The following is a 26,917-nucleotide window of genomic DNA, read 5'->3' on the forward strand; positions in this document are numbered from 1 at the left end:
CAATGCATGCATGAGGCACAGAGCTCAGGGAAACATCTCTTCATAACCACCTGTTAAAACTGCCTATGGTCGGAAAGTTTCCTTCGTTTGATAAGGTATTAATAATCCTTATTTAAGCCAAGCGCTACCTGCTAGCAGGGTACTCCGCTCCTTGCTAGCAGCCTGCATCGCAGAGGCGCACATATCCTCGCCCCAAGGTCACCTCACTCGGTGGCAGCGGGAACCAGAATGACGTCACACGGGCTTTTCCTAGCATTCACACTTAGCCGTCGCGTTTTCGCGCGCTTGAAAATTTTCACTTTTCATTTGATCGTGAAAAATAGATATCGTCATTTAAAAATCTATAAGCGTGAAATGCGTACTCCAGGAGTAAGCCATCGATATCTTCCTATGAATAGGGTGGTTTCCTATTATTTTTCAATTGCCTAATTAGAAAGATTATCACTCCACAGCGTTGCAGTGCGTTAACAGGCCCCGGTATACCCTGCACATTCGTTTTTTTCTCTTTAATCAAGCACCTACATAGATATACTACAGTTTTTGTTTTGTAATCAGGCGTAAGAACAATCAAAGCGGATGGTACACCAAGTCGTGAATATGTTGCATAATACTGACCATGTGAAAAACATGAATTTAAAAACATGAAACTAATTTGATTGAATAATGACAAAATTAGCACCATACGATGGCAAAGTTTAAAAATTACTTTTATTTGCTCCTACTTCAATTTCATTTTTTTGGTGAAATTCACACAACAGGAAAATGTTTTGGAGGGGTATTGACCTCATTTCACTTGAAGCAGATGAGCATTATCGGCGCCGCAAGCAATGTACGTGTAATTTTCTCTTTTTATATTATTGTTCACATACACATCATACTATTTATATTGTAAAATGTGACAATAATTTACTTTATATTTATCTAGAAAAAGTAATGATCTTTCAGTGCACTCTTACCAGGGCTAAGTCATCGAAAGAGTTCAATGCAAAGAGATATGATTAAGGCGAAAAAATATTAATTAAAACAACCCTCAGCCATTCGTAGATAAGATATTCAGCAACAGAAAGGAAAAACTGGTGATATCAAAGGGGAAGCGACTTTGAAAATTTCAATGCCGATATGATTCCCGTAATCTACAAAGCATTAATGTTTTGCGTCTCTTTGGTATAATCGCTTAGTTATTTCGCTTTCTTCTTCCTTAGAGCGATTGACCTTCCCTTGGGACTATACGAGCCAGGGGCGCATATGGATACTCATTTCGAACCCCTTTTATTTGCCTCTAAGGGGTTATTATTCAGCGAACTGAAACATTGATGAAGAATATTGAGTTCTTCCCTGTGAATGACTTGAAGGAATTCTTCTTGAAGGAAGGAATTCAATGGATTTAGGGTCCGCAGGTTGTAGGTTTCGTTGGAAGACTTTCCCAACATCTATTGCACTGATCAGCCCTGAAGATGTTGGGAAAGTCTCCTAACTAAATGGCCTACAAAATGCAGAACCTAACCCGGTTGGAAACCCGAGCAGAATTCATCCAATCTAGAGATCAGTTTGCACTCAATAGAGAGCGATTATTTCGGTGGTGAGGTGTGATCGTGCTTGTCAGGAAACTTCAGGAATATTCAACTAACTCCGACGATTTCGCCACTATGGGTTCGTCTCTATCCCTAGTTCTTACCGGGGCCAACAGTGATTGGTAATAACTTACGACGATGGATCGATAACAGTAGGGGGGAATAAGATTCACTTCTCTACATAATCGCCATTCACTTCTAAGCATTTTTCATACCGCTGCACTGGCTTCTTTAACCCCTCTCCATAGAAGCTCGCCGCCTGAGAGTTGATCCAAAAGGTAGATTCCTTCATCAAAGAAAACGAAATGCATTGATTGCGATTCGTCACCCACCATTAGTGTATTCATAATATACAAATTATTTGGTTTTACAAATACCGGTTTAGACGAATGGCAATGGTCAATTTTAACCGCATTTGAAAAAGACCAGATTGGCGCCCATGCGATTTCACTCCACGTGACGTCACAGGGACCTATTTTCTACAGGAGTAGATAGGAGTTTTACTTCGTCTGAGATTATTAATGCATGCATGAGGTACAGAGCTCAGGGAAACATCTCATAATAATCACACATTAACAATACCTAAGTTCGGAAAGTTTCCTTCGTTTGATATGGGAATAATAATCCTTATTAAAACCAAGCGCTACCGGCTAGCAGGGTACTCTGCTACCTGCTAGCATCCTGCGTCGTATCAGCGCACAAAGCTTCGCCCCAAGGTCACCTCACTTGCGGCAGCGGGAACCAGAACGACGTCACACGGAGTTTTCCCAGCATTCATACTTAGCCGTCGCGTTTTCGCGCGCTTGAAAATATTCACTTTTCATTTAATCGCGAAAAATAGATATGGTCATTTAAAAACCTAAAAGCGTGAAATACGTACTCCAGGAGTAATAATCTTTCGATTTAGGCAATAAAAAAATAATAGGAAACCAACGTATTGGACAAAGCCACAGGCTCTCACTGCTGTCAAAACCAATAAGAAAATTCAAAATTTTCGTTGGGAACCTTTCGACCACCGCCACCGCACAGTCCCTACTTTGCACCTATTGACTACTTCCTCATCTTGAACTTGAAACAGTGGCTCCGTGGACATCGTTTCAAAACCAAAGAGGAACTCGACGGCGATGTCTATTGGTTCAACTTCCAAGCGGCGAGTTTGTATGCAGAGGGGTTAAAGAAGATGGAGGAGCAGTATGAAAAAAGGTTAGAAGTGATAGGCGATTATGTAGGGAAATGTAGTAGGTTATACCTAATAACCTACTACAAACCAACTAACTAATCAACCTAACTATAAGTGGCAATAAAATGTGTTTTATATGAGCACATTATTTCCTGTGACCAAACGGCCCTTAATTTAAGAATATGCCTCGTAGTTCGCATTAGCAGTGGCGCAGCGAGGGGGGCGGGTTTGGGGGATTAAACCCCCCCAGAGCCCAGAGAAATTTTTAAGTTTAATCCATTTTACTTAATTGGATTAATATTACTTATAAAATAGCGTAAGGATTAATAAAAATATCGCTTATAGCGCCGTAAAACTCACCATTTTGTACCATTTATCTAATAAACTTCTGGGGGAGAGCCCCAGCATCCCTTGCTTCCCCTGGTGGGTATTCCATACTCTCCAGACCCCAAGTATTAGTTGCATTTAAAACCCCCCCTAGCCTTAATTCCTGACTGCGCCCCTGCCCATTAGATATTATGCACTTGTACCAGCAGTGGCGTAACTATGGGGGGAGGGGGATGAGGTGATGTATCACCCCCCCAAACCCTCAGCGAAATTAAAAGAATATTTATACATCTTGTCTGGATTTGATATATATCTGTATAAGCTTATAGTTAAATTTTAATAGCCAAAATCATGTGAAATGCATTTTCAGGCGTTTTTTTTCAAAAATATTTCCTGAACTCCCCGTTTATCGAGGGGGAGGAGTGTAGCCACCACTAACTCCCCTCATCCCCCAATGCATATTCCTAGTTACGCCACTCAGTACCAGCACCTCTCCCCAGAGGTGCAGCGAAGGGGGGGGGTTTGGGGGATAACCCTCCCAGAGCTCAGAGAAATTTTTAAAATACAAAATAATACAATTTTACATAATTGGATTAATATCACTTATAGAAAATTGTAAGGATCAATAAAACATCCCTCAAAAAGCCTTAAAACTCACCATTTTGAACCGTTTATCTTAAAAACTTCTAGGAGGGGGCGCCTGAACCCCTTCTTCTGAGGCCTGAGCGCCTTAACTTCTAGGAGGGGGTCCAGGGGGTATGGAATACCCCCTGGACCCCCTCTATTAGTTGCGCTTAATAACCCCCCTTAGTCTTATTTCCTAGCTGCACCCCTGCCTCCCCCAGGCCTCCAAACACTTCTCCAACTGGATCTTTGAAATAGCCCTTAGCTCTGCCAGCGACTTCGTTTAATGTCCCATGGTAGAGCCTCCAGTGGTTCCGAAACCTTATACGATAGTAGTTGTGTGGACGCACGCCTCATATCCCCCAAACACATGTGAGAAATCAAAATACAAAACTTCGACGGTTTTATACACGCTTTTTATTAACTTGCTTCGTCTGTTTCAATGATGGAATCTTGTACTTAATTTAAAAAAATCAAAAGTCTTCTGAAATCAAGATTTTTTTTCGGAATGGGGCAATGAATCAGACATATCTAAACCTTTTTTGCCCATGAAAATTATCCACCTGCCTATGAAACGCGTCTTTTGAAAAGGAATAATAGATGCGGTATGACGGAAGAGAATAGAAAGATAAGTTAGGAATTTCTTTGTTTTTTTGTAATGAATCAAACATATTCAAATTTTCAAAAAAAATAAAAATATTCAAATTTTCAAAAAAAATAAAAATAATCAAATTTAAAAAATAAACTATCAAACAGTTTTAACCCACTTCCCATTCTGGATCGGATTGGATTGCACACTTGATTGCCACTGATGACAATACAATATTCAACAATGAGACATTCGAAATTTGATTCAATTGTACTCCGATCAATCAACCAAATTTCCACATGGAAATACTGCACTGAACACAGAGTCCACGACGTTTCCAAATCTCACACGAAGACAATCATTATTTCCCTTTAAAATATGCATTTCATTACCGATGAGACCAACTTTCACACGTGCAAGAGGGTTTAGACATGTTTCATTCAATGCCAAAAAAATAAAGAAATTCTTAACTAATCTTTCAATTCTTTTCCATCATCCCGCATCCATTATTTTTCTTCAAAAGACACTATTCATAAACGGGAGGATAATTTTCATGGGAAAAAAGGGTTTAGATACGTTCCATTCATTGCCCCTTAAAAAAAACTAATTCTTGAATTCAGGTGGATCAGATTTTCGAATTTAAAAATATGAAAATACGTGCATAATTTTTATGCAGACACAATTTATTTTTTAGTTGCGTTTTTATGGAAATATTATTATTTCTAGGAATTTTTGGGTTAGATTAATGTTTGAGCGAAATCCGGCGATTTCTAGCTGTTGTTTCTATTTGAATGTGTCATTATTTGGCTTTTAGTTTTAAGTACCCGAAAAACGTTAATTTTTAATTAAAAATTATTTACATTAATGCTTATCAAAAGGCAACATCTAAATATTTCTGAAGGTATGAAAAAGGCATAAATATAATTTATGACATCCTCAAAGACCGAGTGCCTACAATTTGAATTGCCTTTCTTAATTTGCCTATCACAAATCGGGAATTGCATTGAATACAGAGTCCACGCTATTTCCAAGTTCACACGAAGGAGATCATTACTGAAGTGATGGGTCAACGAATGATATTCACGGTCCAGGCAAAAAATGAATAAAAAGATATTTCTGCAAACAATAGATAGATAACTCCCCCACACTGAAAATGAGCAAAAAGTCGTGGGAAAACCAGGAATCGGTTCAAACGGGATTTCGATGATGATATTACTGAAAAATGCAACACTCACGCTGCGAAACGGAATGAATAGAAATATATTTCATAAAAAAGATGAATAAATTAATATGAAATGATTATTTTATAAAAAAAATGAGTGGAGATGGTCGAAAAATCAATCTTAGAATATAAATAGAATATATATATATATAGAATAAAAAAATCAAAGGTACCACATCTCCAAGAAAATAATTATGTATTGAAACAATGGCTATTAGTTAATATTGAACATGTAACATTGTTGAAGTTTGGTCGATTTCATTTGATTAGATTCAATGTTTCGGTAAAGTTATTCACTACTTTCAGGGCATCAAATATCCAATTAGATCAATATCGAGGCAATATACAGAATGTCCCATAGGTCGAGTGTCATTTTCACCTCTAATTTTAGTAACTTCGCCATGAGTAATATTCATGAAAATTGGCATACTTATGGAGAAAGGTCCTATGTTTTGTTGAGTGTAAGGAAAATTTAACAATTTTGTTCTTTTGACCTCACAATGTGGGTCCAAACCAAAATTTTGAATTTGCATAATGGGGTTTCAATGTTAAAAAAAACCAAGATAGAAAAAATCTGAATTCCATTGATCAAGATGTCAATTCTTAGCATTTCAGACAAGAGAAAACCGAAAATAGCATTTTAATTAACGAAAATTCAACCGTTGACCCAGTAAGGTCACAGGCAAGGTCATAGGGGTTGCAAAAAGAATAGCTTACCAAGAAAGGTGTCGATCCATAGGTTTTAAAGGGTGCCCAAGTCATTGATTTTGTCCAAATCCTGTCTATTCCACTAATTGACCTGCAAGGCTAATACGGAGGTCAAAGGTCATAGAGGTAAACGTCGGGCCTTTATGACAACCAAGTTGTCGAACAATAGGGGTACCATAAGGATCCCCAAGTCAGTTTTGAAGTTCATATATCCGTAATGTTGATTTTTGGGGCAATATCCAATAGATGGACAAACCATCAATAAGTAATTTTACTGCTCACAATGACTGAATCGACGAATTATAAATGTTACAGCGGTATCTGAAGACAGAAAATAAATTAACCGAAAAACTGACCATGAAAAACGATTAAGTTGGGGAGTTACCTCCAAAAAGATGCATAGTTAATTTAAACAAACACGCCGAGATGAATATAATAAATGAAAATTGATGTTCATTCATGTGACCTCCAGGTTTCCCATTAAAATACAGGCGCAAAAAAACAAAAAAAAACAAATATGCTCCGGCTGGTTACTAATTCAAGCAATGCAATAGGTAGAATTGTAAAGAGAAAGGAAAACTTTTCTTTTGAGAAGATGATTCAGCGATTGGGCTCTGAAAGTAAAAGCGAATCGGGAGAGGAAAGATGAAAAATATGAAAAAACACGACTTAAATCTTCAAACAACTAAAAAGACTTGCTATTAAAAGACCAAAATGGTTTAGACCATCTTGATGGTTTTGAAATAAAAGACCATCATCGCGCAATTAACATGATGGGAACTGAAAATTCAACAACACAATCCCCACTATTTTTACATACCTTTCTTGAGTTGCAACGGAATTCATGGCGTTTTAAATGGAGAGGATGAGTTTAACATGGAAATGAAATCCGTATGCACAGAAGCTACAATTTTCTGGCTAAAGTATTTGCATGCATTTAATGCCTTGCAGTAACCCTAAAAATTCGTTAAGGTAAATAATTAAAATAAATTTCAAATTCTCATGTAAATATTGATATAAAACTACAATAAGAAAAATGCTTCTATCACTAAAATATTAACATTAAAGATTTAACTTTAATATTAATAACATTAAATAACATTATTTAACATTTCATATTTAACGTTTTATATTTAACTTTTTCGTTAAGTTTTACAGAACTATAGTATTGAGGTTAGAATTATGTCTCCACTAAAAACAGCATTTTAGAACAACTAAGGGACTACAACTAACAACATGCAATAAAAAAATGTGAAAAATTTCGCATTACCGATTTGAAGATTGATTTTATTTACACGAGATTTTTATGAAACATAATCCTAATATAAGCTATTTTATAATATTTTTTCGGACATAATGTATGCATTAAAAATAAATGAGCTCTCTTCACAGGTACTGCAATTTTCATTTAATTCAAAAGAAATCTCCACCGCCATGATTTTGGGCCAAATTAGTTTAAAATGCTACTTAAAAACAACATTAAACTCATTATACCAATCGATACACTAAACTTGAATTCAATAACTTGGTATCCCATCATCATCAGTCAACAATCCTAAGATAGGTTCAGAGGCGCCGACTCCATGGGGCTTGAGGGGGCCCGAGCCCCCTCAATAATTCGTTATGGGTGTGAGGAAAAAAGTGTCAGGCTTGTCGATTTTCCCCGGATTGTCCAGATATTGAGATTAGAGTTCTCAGTGTTCTAATGTTGATCATATGACTCTTCTAAAATGCTTAAAAAAGCTTAAAACTCATTACTTATAAAATTTCCCGGGACAAGATCCCCGGTTTGGGCCCCCCCCATATTTTTTGTAAGTCGGCGTCCCTGGATAGGTTTGACGCAGCTCTCCATTCCTCTCTCTTATCCGCTAGCCTTTTTATTTCGACGTATTTTTTTCTTTCACATCTCTTATAACTTGTACTATGTCACTCATTCGGGGCCGCCCCTTGCCCTTCATCTTTTCCGCCTATCTTCCCACGATTATTTTCATCAGCAACCATGTCTCATAATGTGGTATTTGGAAAAGACGACTGGAAGCTGAGGTCATTTGCGCCAAGAGGGAAGGGTGGGTAAGGAAGGGTGGAGAGAAACTCAGCGTCGGCATTAGCCTACTCTTAACGAGGGGCGCCAAGTGGACCTGGGCTTAACGTTCCAACCTACGGACAGAGTGTTGCGCTTGAAAAGTCCTCCACACAATATTCAAGCAGGGATCGGGCAGTCCCTGAAAATTCTCTGCTACCGCCGGGATTTGAACCCGAGCCTGCGGGGTGGGATGCCAACATTCTAGCCACCACATCAACCCGATCCCCTATCATAATGTGGCCAACTAAGTTGTCCCGTCTTCTCCTCACGGTTTTCAGAAGACTTCTCTTTTCTCCCACTCTTCTTAGCACTTCCCCATTATTTGCACGGTCGATCTATTTTATCTAGATCATTCGACGATAGCATTGGTATTCCATAACTTATGGATAAACACTTTTAGCTGAAGTGTGGAATCTAGCTCGTCATAAACTTTCGATACCAAATCGCGAAATGACGCGTGTAGCTCATCATCAGATATTCATAATTTTAGCAATATTTAGGGGAAAAATATATAAATATTTTGAAAGTTTAAAAATGTTAAAACATCCATACAGTACATAAAAAACTCATGTTTCATGACATATGATGCATTAACATGAGTAATAACATTATTTTATACGAGAAGCGATAGCTGTATTTTCGACGTATTCAACTAGATACTTTAAAATATGAAAAAATTATTACTTTTTATTTCAACGTTGCATAAAATCGTTTCAGGCTCTGCTTGGTGGAAGTGCGATCAATGTGCGATATTTCGAAGTTAAAAACTACAAATGCTAATTTTGTAGGATCTTGGATTAAATAAGGATTATTAATACCCTATCAAACGAAGGAAACTTTCCGACCATAGGCAATTTTAATAAGTGATTATTAAGAGATGTTACCCTGAGCTATGTGCCACATGTATGCATTGGTAATCTCAAATATATATATATATATATCTCAGACGATATAAAACTTCTGACTACTCGTATCTAGGTCCCTGTGACTTCACGTGGAGTGGCATCGCATGGGCGCCAATCTGTCCTTTTTCAAATGAGGATAAAATTGACCATTAACATTCGTCTAAACTGGGATTTCTAAAACCAAATAATTTGTATATTATGAATACAGTAATGGTGGGTAACGAATCGCAATCGATGCCTTTCCTTCCCTTTGATGAAGGAAAATACCCTTTTCCATTAAAAAAAGAACAGCAGAAAAAAATAAATATAGGATAAGATCATTTATTTAAAAAAATTGAAGTGGCACAGCAATCCATTTCATCCCATATTCCTACAAAAGACGACGAGAGCGAACGATGGCATGAATGAACAACTCACGAACGGATACAACGACATTGACCTTTCAGCGAAGCTCCAATTTAAGTTTGGGCTCACTCAGCTCAATAAAAAAAAACGCCATCCACTGATTACGACGATGAAGACACGATTATATTTATTATTCGTCGGAAAACAAAAGAAAGAGAGCGTTATAAATTTCTCACTGCAGTTCTTGACACGCGTAAGAAACTTCGAGCGTCCTAAATTCGATATTCGGCAACGTGTACACGAGCCTCCCCTTAATGATTCAATCTAAACGCGCAGCCGATGATAGCGAAGTCCTACCATTGGCGAAAGGGAACAAAACCTTGTCCCTTTCCTTATCGCGAAAGGTCATGCATTCTTTCTCCAAAAGCGATAGCATTCTTTTACGAAAATTCCTACTTATAAGCTGCGGGGGTTTCCTCTGGGAGGGTTTAATTGACAGTGGCAAGCGACAGGACGTACCAGCCGGAGGAATAAGACAGGCATCCCAAGGCAGACGTCCCCTGGAAGGAGATTCTGAAGGTTCCTCGCTCGCAACAGTAAGCAATTGTTTTTCATTGTTTTTATTCAAACAGCCGCACACGGAGTGTTATATTACCAGCGACAGGCTGTACAAAAGCGTTCCTTATATAACTATGGCGAATTCAATTCAGAATTAAAAAGTTTCCATACTGCATTTTTACATTTATATTTATAGAGTAAGGTAGGGTTTTTTTAAGATATAAACAGTAAGGTCCCCGTTACAGGAAAATATTTACTTTCCATTGTACGTCACAATTTATTTTATTATTTACACATTCTTTGCGAATTTGTAGCAGATTTGGTAAAATCAAAAAGTCTGGAACGCTTTTCCAACGGAAAAGGCTATTGGTTCGGCATTCGACCGAGATGTGAAGGAAACCGACAAACCCTACGTATGTAAATTTAATGAAAAAACTATACCTTTATTTTATGCAGTTCCGCGAGAGCAAGAAGTTTGTAAGGGCGTTTATCACTAGAAGTTAATTGTTCGAGTTCATTGGACCCTTTTAAAATTTTCCACCGCCTCCATTCGAGCAGTAACCATAGCAACATAAAATTAGATAAAACTGCGATCACAAAATTAGATGTACCAATTTTATGTCCGTAGAAAATGTGCGAATTATATTGATTCAGGTTATTTGATTAATCTCGACCAGTAGGAACATTAAATCAAAATTCATCAATTGAAGTACCCTCCACACAGTACAGAGATCAGAGAGAGAGGGACACTCCTGGCAAATCTGTCTCCACCGAGATTCAAACCAAAGTTCACTTTATAGAGTCATTTCGTCGAATGTTTTGGGAATTTAACCTAAAAATAAAAGCTGTAAATAGGGAAAAACTAAAATTAATGGTTTTGAGCCAAATATTTAGCAACGATATGGATTATGCATTCGTATTAAAGTTTACCGAAGGCTAAAATATATGCTAAGTTACCTAAGTAAGGATGAAGAGCATTGGTATTTTAACGAAGTAACTGAAAGCTAAAGAAGTTTAAGAGAAGTGCGGAAGTGCCATAGTTGAAATAAAAGAACACCTAAATAATAATTCACCAGAATTTCAATATGAATAGCAAAGGAGAAGTTTTTCAAAAATTATAATAGAATTTTTACTTCTACATCTTGCAGTGGTTAAATTATCAAATTTTCGCTTAGTTCCGTATTTTTATCTGCCGTGTCTTTCACGATGAAACAATCCTAGGCTATTATTCAAATGCTAATTTTATGTGACCTTAGGAGTTTGAAACTGATAGTTCGTAGAATCTATTGGGCTGGTGGAGATAATCAACATTTTTACGCTTTCACTGAACGCGGGGTAACACTATTACTAGTATTTAGATAAAGGCTTACCGGTCGTTTTCAAGCGTATATGAGTTTATTTAGTCACATAAGGTTGATTTTCGGACTTTTTTTGAGGAAAATTGAGGATTTCTATAATAATATGAAAAATATAAGCCAACACATATCTAAACAAATGATCGAATTGTAAAGCGGAAAGGTTACATACAGTAAAATATCGATAGCGTAAAAATCAATCGTGAAGATATTTTATGATATGTGTGTTAAGATTTCTTTATCAGTCATACTAGAGGTGAATGAAGGCTTCTAAACGGATATTTTGGTTGAATGTAATATGTTCAATAAACTCAGGTTCGAAAAAAATGGCCGCATTCATGTAAAAAATAAGTAAGTCACAAATAACATGAAATAACATGGTTAAAAAAAATGAGCGGAATAGTCATTTCCCTAATCACTTATAAGCTTCCTAATCAATTCTAATGTTTTCCCTGAATAACTGCCCGGCAATTTAAAAAAAATATTTCCTCGCGTTTTTGCAACCACGTGTTTTATTTTCCACGACGGCAAAAAAACGAGAAGGATTTCAAAGATTATGATAGTTTACTAACAGATTAACAAGGCAGAGAAGAATTGAATGTTTTATGACAAAGTGCTATGCACAATAATGGTAAAATAAACAACTCAAAAGCCCATTTTCGCAGAAAACCGAGAATTTTCCATGCAACATCCCCTTCAAGTTCAAAAAGATAGTGACACCAGATGGCTGAGGTTTTCCCGAAATATCAACTACGTTACGCGTATCTAGCTGATGACCTTGGAGGAAAGGATATTGACGTCGGTCGCACAATTGCAAGGTCGCGGGTCTATTTTAAGCTCCAAGAATAAACGTCGCGTCGATTTATGTGAAATTCTAGCATTTTTTACGATAAAAAACAATGAAACTGTAAATTTCATCACTCTCTACCTTCATATGGCTGAATCAACGGTGTCTCGTGACATTTTACGTGGTTAGTTCCTCTGGAATTGTTAACATTAGCATGATTTCATAAAAAAAGAAAGACATAAGTTTCTGAAATGATGAAAAGATTCAGGTATTCAGGGTAAAAATAAAAATAGGAATGCTAGATTATAACATGGATGTGGTGTGTTTTGATTCCCACCAATATATAAAGAAATAACATGAAATAGAAAAAAAATTTATAGGGTATAGAAAAAAAATTATAAATAAATAAATAGAATTCGGGAATAGAAATTAAAAAATTAAGGTTCTACGATGTTTTTATGCTAGAAGTGGTAACTCTAAAATATTTCAGTCCCTGACTTCTTCCTTTACCCTGCGTAAAAAAAAGTGTGCCCATACCACGACCAAATTTGACTTTAATTAAAAGATGTTATTTGTACGTATGACCAAAGGTTTTTAATTTGGTACCCCAGTCATGCTTTACTTCTAAGTCTTTGAAAAAGTTTTTGCGACACGCACATTCTTGGCTTCTCACTAAAGGAAGTGTAGAACAAATATTGTTATAAAATATTTATGTAAATGATTTATAAATACTATTTTAGTTATTATTTTCATGTACGAACTTAGGCTTTGTTAACATAGATTACCAAGGTAACACAAAATGAGCTACACTATATATGTAAAGCATAATATATTATTATTTAGGTTGGTCACCTCAAACAGGTTATTCTTCGAGGCTACCTAAAACTACTCAAATTTGCTATTGTTACGTAATTTGTGCGTGGAGTAGAAAAATTATTTTAAAAATCGCCAATTTAACAACTATACAATTCATTAAATTCATAGGTATTAAAACTTTTAACATGAGAAGACGATATCGCAAAAAATCGTAAGAGTGCACAGAGAAAACACCGGTTTTCAACCACTATCCTAATTACGTTAAAATGAATTCATGGCATTAAATACTTTATTTACCAAAAACCTATATAGATAAATACAAAAAATAGTGATAATGTTGTATTTATTCAATGAAGATCATCTACCTTTTACCTTTACCTTACGAGTTAACAAGAATAATTCTAGCGGACACAATGTGTTTCAAACCCATTCTACAGAACAACTTCAACAGCAGTAAACGTTTAATAGCATATGAGAAATCATTTAACGTACTTAACATCGATTTGAAAAAAACGCAATGTATTTATAAGAGGACATCAAACCCTGTGATTAATTCTTCCCATAGACCTTAAAAAGTTTAGTGAAAAAACGTTCCATTAAAGTGGAGAAGATTTTCCGCCTTGAATGTGAGCGATCATATGATTTTCTGATACTACTATATTTTATCGCTCGTCTTACGATCGCCCGTGACTTGGCCATAGTCCTATGAAGTAGTATATACGTGTTCTTTGATGAGGAAGTGAAGAATATGATGATGTTATAAGTCAAGTCACTTATCGGCTTAGATCGGCTACGGGAGGATTCACATAGAAGGAAATAGACATTACCTATTCTTTTCTTACTTCCTAGACCTGAACTTGGGGAACTCGTAACTTTATTTACAATAATAAATTTAGTGTTCTAAGACTTGTCCATTAGAATATATGTCATTTCATGGTATTAGACTCTGCAGTGAAAATAAAATTCCAACTTCTTACACTACACGCACCAGTATTGCTGTAATTGACAACGATGGAATAAAATATACACAATAAGAAAATACTAAAAATAATAAAAATTCTACAAAAAAACAATTGAAACTTTCAGAAATCTAAATACGGAATGAATGGAGTAACTTAATGAAATAAGGCAGAGAGGCAATCATTCAATTGAAAATAATAAGATTTAATATTTAAGGGATACGATATTAGAAAAAGTTAACAAATAAAAACAGTAAAAATACGAAAAGAGTGAAATTTGTCGCAGTTCCCAATCTTTTACTCCAAAATAAGAATCAATATTGAAGGTTCCGTTTGAAATAATTTATGATCTTGGAAGAAACCTGGAATAGTAACTTAAAATTCTCTTTCTGGTATAACTACTTGGTATTTTCCTACGATATCACTCGCTTGCCTTTATCACAATAACTGCTCTTTCGCTGTTATGATGTGTTACTAAAAATGAATCGTAAAAATGTTTTTACGAGAATGTCTACGGTCGATACACTCATGAATTTTCTGCATGCTATCTCATGACTCACGGCCTATAATACATCTAATTGGTACAATGCAGCTAACAGTTCCACTTAAATATATATTTTTTAAATGAAAAGCAAAAATACAATTTTTTAGACGGAGAAGTTATGAAACTTAGGTATATATCTACCGAAATAGGATTCTAAAAATATGGCAATCAGTATCCTATGAATATATACATCCCGTTGGACACCTACCAATAATAATCCCTTCTTTCTCGAGGTGGCTGCTTAATATGTTCATATTTTAAACATCAATTTCCATCGAATAAATTTTCTATAAGGCATAAAATTTGAGGAAACTCGTGCGAATAGTAGAGGGGCAAACATGAGATGACTTGATGATCGTTAAACAGGTTGATGACATCTACTGAAAGAAATTTTCTTCGATTTCAAGGATTTTTAAGGTATTACTTAACAACTTAGCCTTTCACTACGTATGAGAAGCATGCCTTGCGACTAAAACCGAGCTTGGTGGCGACGTGGCAAAGTCATTACGTGCCACATAAGAGGTCGCGAGTTCGAGTCCCGCCTGGATAGGTTGCCCCTATCCAGGGCATGGATGTTCGTGTACCTTTAATTGTTAAGTTGAAATCCCCGACGTAAAAGCCAATGGTGCTTTTTACGGTGGTATAGGAATAAGTATATGAATAAAAATTTCACTGACGAGAGCCATTTACAACAATCCGTTCTCCGTTGCATGTTTGAACGAACGAATGAATGTTTATTACGCTCCAGCATAAACTATAAGAGCAAAGAAAATAAAATACCTATCATGTTCTGCTCTGAAAACAAATATCATTTTGACAACACATTCCATACTGGCGATACAAAAAATAAATTTTTCGATTTTAAAGAAATCGTGGAGCTAGGCTAGATGTAGACGTAGATGAAATATTGAAGAGAATAGGAGAGAATTCTTTTAAAAACCTATAGAGAAGAAGACGGTACAACTTTATCGGCCTTATCACCAGGCACAATGGTCTGACGAAAACAGACATTGAAGGCAAGGTGATAGGAAGAAAGGCTAAAGATCTCCTGTTATACAGAATGTTTCAAGAGGAATCTGCAATACTTCATTAAGGTGGTAGGGGAGACAATTTCAAGCATTTTTTGTCCATAAACATGGGGTCGGAACTCCTTAATTACTGAGCCATGGCAACGCAAACATTTTAGAATGCACATTGCAATCACCATGGAAACGGTCCAGCCTTTTCGACATTTTATTTTATACTCTGGATTTTTGAGGGAAGTAAACAATTAAGGTTGGACGGAAATGTGTGATTATAATTTTCTGAAACAATTTATCTTTGAGCTTAATTAAACGAGAGCTTTGAACCAGTATCAAAATTATAATGGCACAATATCACTCATTTTGAGATTAATTGATGCAGACAGTTGAAGGTGTATACATACAGCATATATAGAAATTGAAGGTGTCTGTACATAGCATATGGTGTACACATGAAGGTATAAGCATATACCGAAACGTAGGTTAATTCAGCATTTGAAATTCTTGTAGACTTTAACTCCAACACCCTGAATCAAAATAAAACATACAGGTCAAGAGACAGAAAAAAACTTAATTAAATGTGAATAAATACAATGATGTCCATTCAAAATCAACTACAAGAAAACAAACGTTATTGTCTTAAGTATTGTTGGTCAGCCAATAAGATCCATCGCGTTATCTAGGATGTAGCCACCACAACAATCGTAGTCCACACGTAAAATAAGTCCACTGTAAAATGGCCGCTTATGGAGGTGATCGTTGCATAGAGATGGCTTTTTCGGCAGGTTTCAATTCAAGTCACTGATCTACGGTATTTTGTCCCACATTCCCAATTTCGTGAACGGGCTGTCGTTTTTTCCTTCTCTTCCCAACATGACCAGCCGAGATAACTGGGGAAAATTCTGCCCTCTTGACAAAATTCGTTTTTAACGAGTTCCTAGTTGACGCCAGCGTTCTGGGTTATCACAGATTCATCCATCATTTGCCCCTCTCCCCAATTTTAACGTTGAATGCTCCCCAAAATGGAAAAGAGAAAACAGACTTGGGCGAAGATAAGACGCGATTAAACAATGGCTGCTTATGCGATTATCACGCAGAAAGAGACGGGTCCGGCACCTTTATCTTTTCAAGGATTTCCCTAACCATACATTCGTATCACTTTAGCTTGCACTGCCGGGGCGAATGTGCGCGGCGAGATAAAATTTCCATACCATTTCTTCCGAGGCTAATACGCAAAAATTGGCAATATTATGCAATGATAAATGATGCAATGTATCACCGATTGTTGGTAATCCATGGTTAACGATGCAGGCATTGATGCCGGTCGATTACATATTATTCATACAAAAAATTTCCAATTGTTTCACTAAACCAACAATAAGATAATAAACCTAATCAAGCCGTAAGCGTTCTCAGTTCTCGTTAATGTGATAATAGTCATATTGCATCAACGATTGTTGATAATCCAAGGTTAACGATGCAGGCATTGATGCCGTTCGATTACATATTATTCATACCAAAAATTTCCAATTGTTTCACTTAACTAACAATAAGATAATAAACCAAATCAAGCCGCAAGCGTTCTTAGTTTTAGTTAATGTGTTAATAGTCATATTGCATCAACGATTGTTGATAATCCAAGGTTAACGATGCAAGACATCTAAACCGGTCGATTACATTTTATTCCCGTAGAAGATTTGCAATTGCTGCATATAACTATGATAATACACCAAATCAAGCCGTAAGCGAAAAGCTTTATCCAAGACTTTCTCAGTTCTAGTTAATATGATAATAGTCATATGACAAATGATGAATTGCATTTTATTCATGCTGAAGATGGCCAATGGTTTCAAATAACTATGATATTCCACCAAATGAAGCCGTAAGCTAGTCGCTTTATCATCCACTCTTTCAGTTCCAGTTAATTTGATAGAAGTCATATAATAACTGATGCATCGTATTAACGATTGTTGATAATTGTTGATAAATTGAAGGTTAACGATGCAGGCTTCCGGTCGATTACATTTTATTCACATAGAAGATTGCCAATCGTTTCATATAACTATCATATTCCACCAAATCAAGCCTTAAAGGAGTATCATTATCATCCAAGACTTTCTTATTTCTAAGTCACGGCCAGTTGAGTAGGAAGATCACGGTCACTATTCAATTTCGGGGAGAACGGTGGCCCAGTGGGTAGAGCGTTAGGCTACTGATAGAATTCTATCAGTAGCCTAACACTTAAGTGTATCTTGTTCACATCCTGGACGAAATCATCCTACACCAACAAACAAAAGAATCCTCAAAACGCAAGGTGGCCACGGGATAGGACCTGACTATACTACGCTGAATGTGTGCGCCTGTCATACGCCTATGGCTTAATCCGGTGCGAGCTCTACCCTCACCTATTTACACCAAACCTCGAGTTGAATCACTGATTGAGTGGGCAAATTTTATTATATTTTTTCAATCGATATTTTAACAATTTATGGGTGACTCACTTCCCTACATTTTTATCGGAACAAATTAAAATACCTGGGAAAAAGGCCCAACAAATTACATGGATATTACCTCACATTTATGTATGTATACATAAACAACAAACTTTCTATAACATTTTCAAAAATCAGAGTGCCCACATTTTTAAATTAAGAGAGATTTCATACGACGAATATTGGAATACAAACCTCAAATTGATTATTGCGTAAGTATGTAAACATGTAATAATGAGCCACAAAAAATGGCAAAAGTACGACCGATCGAGTGGAGTGATGCGTCCTATTAAATACCTTTTTGAATGTTTTACTTCCTGCAACTACCATTGAATCAGAGAATGAATGAGGTTTCGAGGAAGGGGAAGAACGGATAAGTGTGGAGAGAATTTCGCTAATGATTTAATTTCAAGCTGAAGAATACGCATGACTTTTAAGGCCGTTTTACACGGGGCACGGAATTGCGCAGGTTAGAGCTGCATTAATTTTTAAAATGGCGCGGAATTGTGCGAATGCATGAACGAAATCAGAACGGGCTATTTTGCCGTCTCGCATCCACGCATTCACGCATGTGTTCTAGCAATTCACCGCTTTAAACAACGCATTTTTGATTGCGCCTTCGCACGTACGTCAGATTGCGCAATTCCGTGTACCTTGTAAAACGGCCTTTACAGGTTGGGAACCAGTGCTATAGACGAATGGAGTATAATCTCGACAAAGGATCATTCGATTATTTTTATTATACTCTACCGCCTAAGGTAAGTTTTCATGAAGTACTTGAGAAGTATTCTGGCCGCCTCCCCTACCTTCATGTAATTCCCTCTTCAATTTACAATACGACCTACTCCTTTTCATTCTCTCTAAAAATCCTATTGTCTTCCTTCCTCTCCCACGTGTACCTAACATTCTAACATCAAAAACTGTTTTTAACATCCCCTCCCCGCTAAGTACTGCATCGGTGGCTACGTAAGTACTCATTCCATTCATACCCTCTGTCTCCTCTGCGTCTCAACTAGAAGCTGCCTTTCCTCACCCACCATGACCAGCACTTCGTCGTTCTTCCTCCTCCTCTCCGTCCACTTCACCTTCTCCAGATATTCACTGAATATTTCCAGACGATAGCGTAATAAGTAATACGTCATCCATATGAAGACTTCCGCGGGTTGATGTAAATGAAGACCGATATCGTCATCTATATCTACATATTACCTCGCAAGCCGCCTCAAAAGGTGTGTGCGAGAGGTGTTGAGACACCAGCCGTTTACACATAAAAACGAAATGCTCTAACGAAATTAAGCCTAGCATTTAATAAAGTCCTTTATAGTTCGGAGGAAAAACGAATTCCAATACCTATCCGATCGGAAAAAACATTTAAAAATGTAGTGGGATTCTAATATGATGTTCTCCGAGTCTCTCTTAAAGATATTCATACTCAATGGCTCAAGCAATCCAAGCTTAGAGCGCAGCCTCCGAGTCCTTGGCGGCTTCTAACCTAATTAGTTTTACATCTGTGTAACGCCATCCGTACGCCCGCAGCAGTTTTTGGCGAATCACGCAGCTTTACTTTGTATTTTATTAAGTTCACAGATTACGTCTTTCTGCACCGGATCCCATGTATGTACTCACTGCATATACAAGGTGCGGCCGAACGAGTGCGAAATAGCACATCTCTTTTACTTTTTCGTCCGAAGATCTTCCCAAGATACGCTTGACGAATCCTAGTTCCTTCAGGGCCCTGCCACAAATATTTCTCATGCGTGTTCCCCACGATAGATTCGAAGCTATCGTAACTCCTACATTAATCACTTCTTCGATCGCCTTTATGTTTACACCATCCACACCATAGACAGGGGGATAGGTGAAAGACCTACGTAAGGAATGTACCACTGTAAATTTGCACAGATAAACCTTTCGTCAGGCGCAATATTGGAATCGATGAGTTAAGACTCAATGTGCCTAAGAGGCACAAATTTAAAATAACATAATTATCTCTTAGTACGGCTCAGTGATACACCTTTAAACTTTAAAGCACCATTATTAGTGTATTCTAACATATCAATGATTTCTTATTTGCCATGTATAAACCCCTGTATAGGTACACCGTCATCCTGCCCCGGACCAATCCAGCAAGGTGCGATTTAATGTAATGTTTAGTCTATTAGGTATTATTATATGTAATGTATTTTAGCATGTGAATTCTAGATGATTAGGGTTTTTTATTTTGCTATATTATCTATCCAATAATGCTTTGATTTAGCTTTGTTTTACCATTATTTTGATTAATTAAGCTAAATAATCCGCCACCGATCTGTCGGCTAAAAATGCGAAAAGCGAAAGGCGGCATATAGCGTGCCAAAATAAACAGCTACTATGAGTATAAAGGGTCTATTGGCACGGAGAAGTGAAATAACACTTCCCTTGAGCCTGTCAGATCCATTGCGCCCAACGGAAGGTTAAGTTTATAAGGGCCATGTTTAAAGTTCGAGCCCCAACTCTTGGCTCCACGTAGCTCAAATGAACGTAGCTCAAATCCGATGGTAGAAATCTTGAAGTAGTTCGTCAAGTAAAAAGACAAAACATTAACGATCGTGCGGGAGTGACCGAGTGATGGGCCCTCTTCAGGGATTAAAAAGGAATGCATTGATAGCAACTCATGATGGAATACGATGCACATTAATTACAAAAGTTAAGCTTGGAGATGAATCAGACGGTGGCATCGAAAAATCTTTGCTGGTATCCTGAAACTATATGCACCCCGGTGGACATATAAAACCCCATCCTCTTCGCCTCGATAACTTAACCCATAAATTCTTTAACGCTACGCATAGTAATCAATGTGATCAACAGCTGTTCCTCCTGTTATTTTTTTACGGAAAATGACGACGAAAATTCGATATTAGGTAAGCCATAAATTTATGCTTCACCAATACGACCGTAGCAGAAAACTAAGTAGACATGCCTACAGTTCAATTAATAGCATGCTGTAGCAAAGTTGTCCGGGTTGCTGTTGACTCTAAGATTTGACTGCGTAGGTTTCCGCGGTTTCGAGGTTCCAAAATCTCCATTCTCCCGGTGCTTCCACTGCTGCTAGCGTCTTCAGGTCGAAGATACCGGTTCACGATTTGCCATCAACAAACAACCAGACGCGGTATCACCGGAAGAATGGAGATTTTGGACTCTAAGCATTCGAAATGTGGTGCCACCGAAGAATGATGAAGATAAAATGGATTGACCGTGTGAGTAACCAGGAAGTGCTAAGGAGAGTAGGAGAAAAGAGAAGCCTCCTAAAAACATTAAGCAGAAGAAGGGACAACTGAGTTGGCCACATTTTGAGGCACGATGGTCTGATGAAGACAATCGTTGAAGGACAAGTGGAAGGGAAAAAGGGCAAGGGACGGCCCCGAATGAGTTATATAGGACAGGTTATAAAGGATGTAAAAGAGAATAAATATGTAGCTATGAAGAGATTAGCGGATAGGAGATAGAAATGGAGAGCTGCGTCAAACCAATCTTAGGATTGTTGACTAATGATGATGATGGAGATTTATTCACACTCTAGGGACAAATCATAACGGCTACGTTAAAATTCTTTCACCTCCACACTTACTGATACCAAATCATGTCCAGAGTATGATATATGCATAACGTAATATCATCGTAACAATGTCATACAAAAGCTGGTAAAAACACTAAAGCTAACGAAAAGTTCTAGCGTCCCGTAAATAGCTTCCCATTTGGAATCAACTGTATATATATCGATGTGAAAAAGCTATTAATGGCATTTTATTCCACGAACTTTAAACGGTGCTCTGGGGCATAAATACCGATTAAATCGAAACATTTCATAGCAAAGTGCATAATTTATCCTTCATACTAAATTTCTTAGAGACGCATTAGAACGGTTAACTTTATAGGCGTTATTTTAAAACTCATGCGGAAACTCCGTTTTTAAGTCTCAGAAGCTTGCCTAAATTTGGCGTTGATACATAGTGTCATAAAACCTATAGGGAACTAACTATATTTTTGCGGCTTCAGCATTCCAATGTTTGAACAACCTACGATTTATCTTGGCTATTAGCTATCAGAAATGGGATAACGTAGTGATGATAATTAAAGAATGATATCAGAATAGTTCAGATTGGAAGGAAAACACTCACTTTGGGTCCTCCACATATTTTTGGGCTTCTATTTTGGATAATGAAATATTTTAAATAGCGCTGATATTTTATTTTTTTAATGGCCCAAGCACTTAAGTCTTATCAGATACTTATAAGAATACAAACAACTATTACGAATATACTTGTTACGTAATAGCTAGTCATCAACTGGAGTGCATTTAAAATACAACAAATTTTTCTTAATGTTAGAAAGATACTTCCTTCCAGAAGTCAGTATGACAACTTTCACAGTAATAAACTATCAATTCTGAGTTCTTATTTTCAAATATAACTTAAATTTCGCGAATATTGACGTAATTAGTTCGGAATTTAGGAGGATTTTTTTGTTGAGTATAATTGAGTGGGTTGGAATCCAAGGTGTACAAGTGATTTTTTTCTCAACAGAGTTAGGTTAAGTTAATTGTTAGAATTAATACACAAAAACCTGGTTGCCAAGGGAAACAAAAGTCTCTGTTCTGTGCTGGCACCGAGGGAAAATCAAATGCACTACTAAGTATCTAATTGAACTCGTCTGTCTTCCATACCTAATTTCTGTATCTGTATAGAAAAGAGAAATAACTTGTACCCCTTGGCTTCCAACCCACTCAATTGACTTTTTATCTAATTCGGGACTATTTTTGAGCGCTCTAGTAATAACCAGGACGCAAAAGAGGACGCGAAAATAGCTTGACATAGAGAATTCATGGTAAATGACTTAAATAAATGCTAAGCGTAATTTTATTATTGCATTCTCTTCATAAATGTAAATGGCTTGTGACCTGACACCCCCCGCCACCCGCCTATTGAGGCGGCTTGTGGGGTATTATGGAGATAAATTCATAAAAAGAACTCAGGAATTAATTCAACACACATGCTTCGCCAGTAGCACTGATTTATTCCTGACAGCGACAATAAAAATTCCCATGGAGACGGGCATTCACGCGCGGGCATTCATACACGCGTGACCTAGATGCGAAGTAATCTTCGTGCTCCAAATAATGTACGCGTGCAGTTATACTTGTCAACTAAATGAATCATCACAAGTTTCTAGTGTAGGGGTTATTGAATACGGCTCCTATATAAATCGAGATAATTGTACTCCACGTGCGCGCACTTTGACATCTTAAATTCGCGGCCCGAAAATTACTCTCAATTTTTACGTAATTCTCATCTCCCAAGGACTTCACTATCTCGCGCGAGGGTGGGTTAACGAGTGAATATTTAGGTCTCCAATGGGACACACGCGCCATGAGTTTTCGACACACTTTCAAGTTCATGACCAACGACAACGCGAACGCATGGAATCGTAAATTACGAAATGAGAATTTTATAATGGAACAACACGAGAATTAAAGATTCTGGCCGCATTTTGATCTCCATAACGGATTCAAATAAAACTATCAATCCAAGCTCCAATAATATTATCGCCAACCAAAAAAAGGCACGCAAAAAACATCTCTATAGACACGTGCAAATACCGCACAATCTTCGTAATCCGACCTTGCGATAATTCGACACGGCCAGTAATTCGGCGTGCAGGGCTGGCGACCTCACTTCGGCTATTATAATTTCGCCAGTTTCAAATAAAGATTTATCAATACACAGTAAGTTTTTTTTATTATTACACAGGTAGGTGTTCGTCAGATCATTATTTGTATGAAACTTTGGTTACTTTTGCTTTATCGATAATAATCGTTATTATAATTTGGCTTTCTACCTTGACTCTAAGTAATATGGACAGTTGCACGGAGAAAACAACTTTGGGTGTTACAGCTAAACGCTATCCAGTCCGCCCCCTCTATGGCAATTATTGGACACTCTGCCACGTAATCCGAGGTATTTTGGTAGATTGTCTAAACGCTTTGCGCTGCCCCTCTAGCTTAGTCTAGTCGCATCACCCAGAGTATCTCCAACAAATAACATGGAACACGTCTAGTCAACCCTGTTCAGAAGTCATCACTACTCATCTTCTGTCGGTATGCTTGAAGCTCTACGTACATAGTTACCGAAGCTCTGCCAGTTAGTGCGTAAGAGCGATAGAAAAAAGCCTGCAAATTAAGTTTTCTTACGCATCTACGTTTGATACTGATATATAACTACGTAATGTAATTGTGTGCATTTAGTAATCCTCTTAAACTTACAAATGGAGACTGTAGTCACATTTTATTCACATTTCAAAACAAAGGTTGATTATTTACAATAATAATATATTGCGGCGTTTTTGTAAATATTTATTATGGTAACCGATTTAGACTAGTTGTTAGAGACCGTTGTTACAACGCGGGGGGGCCACGTTCAATCCTTCTTGCAGGCGTATTTTTCTCCTCTTTTTTGTATTTTTTTTTGCAGAAACTTACATTTAACACCTAATTTATGGTGTTAATTCAATTTTAATTTGATTTAAATTTAGTTATCAAGTTTTAACCATTGTACTTCTTTGAAGGAGCAGAAATCGACAAAGTAGCCTTTCAGCTACTAGATGAGATACTCTACAAATATTACTGACGCCAGACCAGTTTCTAAAATTTTGCAAGGTGTTCCGTGCTAACATCGACTCTGTGCGAGACGAGCCTCCTTTGAACAAGACGCCAAGGAAAGACTGTTAGTCTTAATTAGTTATGTTTGGTAATTGTCGTATTATTATTTCTTGATGATCTTGAAATTGGAATTTGTTTTAAGCTCTCATAGTAGACTATACCAACTAGGAGCAGTTTATCTGTATTGTCCATGTCTCACCTCTGAATTTATGTCTAGTTTAGAGTTCTGACTATGTTTTTCCATTCTAATTACTGGAAGCCCGATAATCCTTTTTTTGATTCTTCAAGCAACCATATTATTTCTGGTAAGTTCATTGAAGGGTTAAATTTTCTTAGTTATCAAGGTTCATATTTTTGTTGTGACAGAGCATGGAAATGTTCAAGTGTATTTTGCATTGGGATCTATTATTGATGACAATCTTGGTTTTCGTTGTATTCTTGGATTTATAGAGAGCTTTAGTGCTACTTATATCTGTCAAATTTTTAAACTTACTAAATCTGAGTCCTGCTCATGCACTGAAGAAAAAAAGGAACTATTGAGAACTGTTGAATCCTACAATGCTGATGTTGAAGTGCGTAACTGTTCTCTTACTGGAATGATGGAAAAATGTATATGGAATTAGGTAGAAAGGTTCAACGTAATAGAAGGGGGAAGCCTCGACTTGATGCATGATATCTTAGAAGTCGTCATAGTCATAGTTTTAGTTAGTTAGGTTAGTCATAGTTTGTAGCCAAATATGACCTTATAAATATTATGCCAGACTTAATTTCCAAGAAGTATTGCGCCGAAGATCAGTTTGGATTTATAATTATCATTTTTAAATATGGAGATACGGTTTCTAATAAACCTGCCGCTATTGCTAAAGAAGAACTATGTCGTGGGTCTATTAGAATATCAGCCAGTGAAATGATCAATTTCGTTTTATGCCTTGCCCATATGATAGGAAATTTAGTGCCTGAAGACGACCCATCTAGGAGACTTTTCTTAATGTTACGTGATATTGTTGAAATCCTGTGTTGTACATCGATTCAAGTTGAGTTAATCGATCAGTTTCATTACCTTATTGTTCAACATCATTCTCTATACATATATTAGGTTATTTGGTAATTCCTTTAAACCCAAGTTTCGCTTCATGCTTTATTACTGCTGTGTTCTAACTGCGGACCACTAATTCATACGTGGTGTATGCGCTTTGAAAGAAGGCATAGAATGTTACAACGAATTGCTACTGTTATTTCTAGTCGTATCGACACTCCAATGCCTATTTGTATTAAAACTTGGTTAAGTTTAGCCTACCGCTTTCTATCTCAAAAAGGATTTCATAAAAGGATAACTTTCAGTTCAAACTGCAATGTCATTCAAGCAGATAAAATACATTGTTTTCCTCTAGTTAAGAGTAAGATGCCAAATTTTTTCCAAGGTTTGTGTAGAGCATCCACAAATGTCATTTTAAACGGTATCAAATTTAAAGACAATTCTTGTATTGTGGTGGGTGCCAATGAGTTAAGATCTCCCAATTTTGGAAATGTAAAATTAAATTATTGTCAATACTTCTAATGAAGTCTTCTATTTTATTCTCAACTTATTACAATATCATGGAGTTATCATCTGTCATCATTTTATGTTGATTTCACTGAAAATGTTTCATGCTTTGAATGAAAAATGTTAAGCTGTCCGTTTTCACGAATACTTGAGAATGAACAAAATATTTTTGTATGTACTAAAGATATTTAATAAATAAACTTCATGCGAAAAAAGGTCCAGTTATTGTCTACCTTATTTATGGGGAGATAAATTAATCAAAATACCAGCTTGTACGTTAACTTTTACACCAACCGCAAGGGAGTTAAAAAAAAGACAAATTAGTAAAGCATTTGACCAATATAATAAAAAAATTTCAAACAGGCTAATTAAACAATTTAGTCACATTAATCAAATTCTGTAAAGACAGTGCCTATTCTTTTATTATCAAGGTGACTAAACCCTCTATTAATATCCTTGGTTTTACCCAAACTCCATCACAGAAGGTAGTTGAGATTATGGATCTGGTCGTGTTTGACTAATAGCACTGACTCATTTCAGACATTCTGATGAAGTTTCATTTAGTCATATTATTTAGATTGTTCCTATGCAAC

General features: G+C 36.8%; 2 protein-coding genes across 2 annotated transcripts in view; one reads left to right on the forward strand and one right to left on the reverse strand.

The window, feature by feature from the left end:
* The window catches only part of LOC124168813 (probable cytosolic Fe-S cluster assembly factor AGAP009023), a 50,114-nt gene that overhangs the window by 6,550 nt on the left and 16,647 nt on the right, over positions 1 to 26,917 (reverse strand). The gene's annotated exons all lie outside the window — the stretch shown is intronic.
* The window catches only part of LOC124168814 (protoheme IX farnesyltransferase, mitochondrial), a 46,906-nt gene continuing 30,049 nt past the window's right edge, over positions 10,061 to 26,917 (forward strand). Inside the window, exon 1 of the mRNA XM_046547135.1 lies at positions 10,061 to 10,150. The gene's annotated coding sequence lies outside the window, so the exon portion shown is untranslated. The remainder of the gene's footprint in view (positions 10,151 to 26,917) is intronic.

The sequence above is a fragment of the Ischnura elegans genome, chromosome 12 (assembly GCF_921293095.1).
Source record: "Ischnura elegans chromosome 12, ioIscEleg1.1, whole genome shotgun sequence".
Lineage (NCBI taxonomy): Eukaryota > Metazoa > Arthropoda > Insecta > Odonata > Coenagrionidae > Ischnura > Ischnura elegans.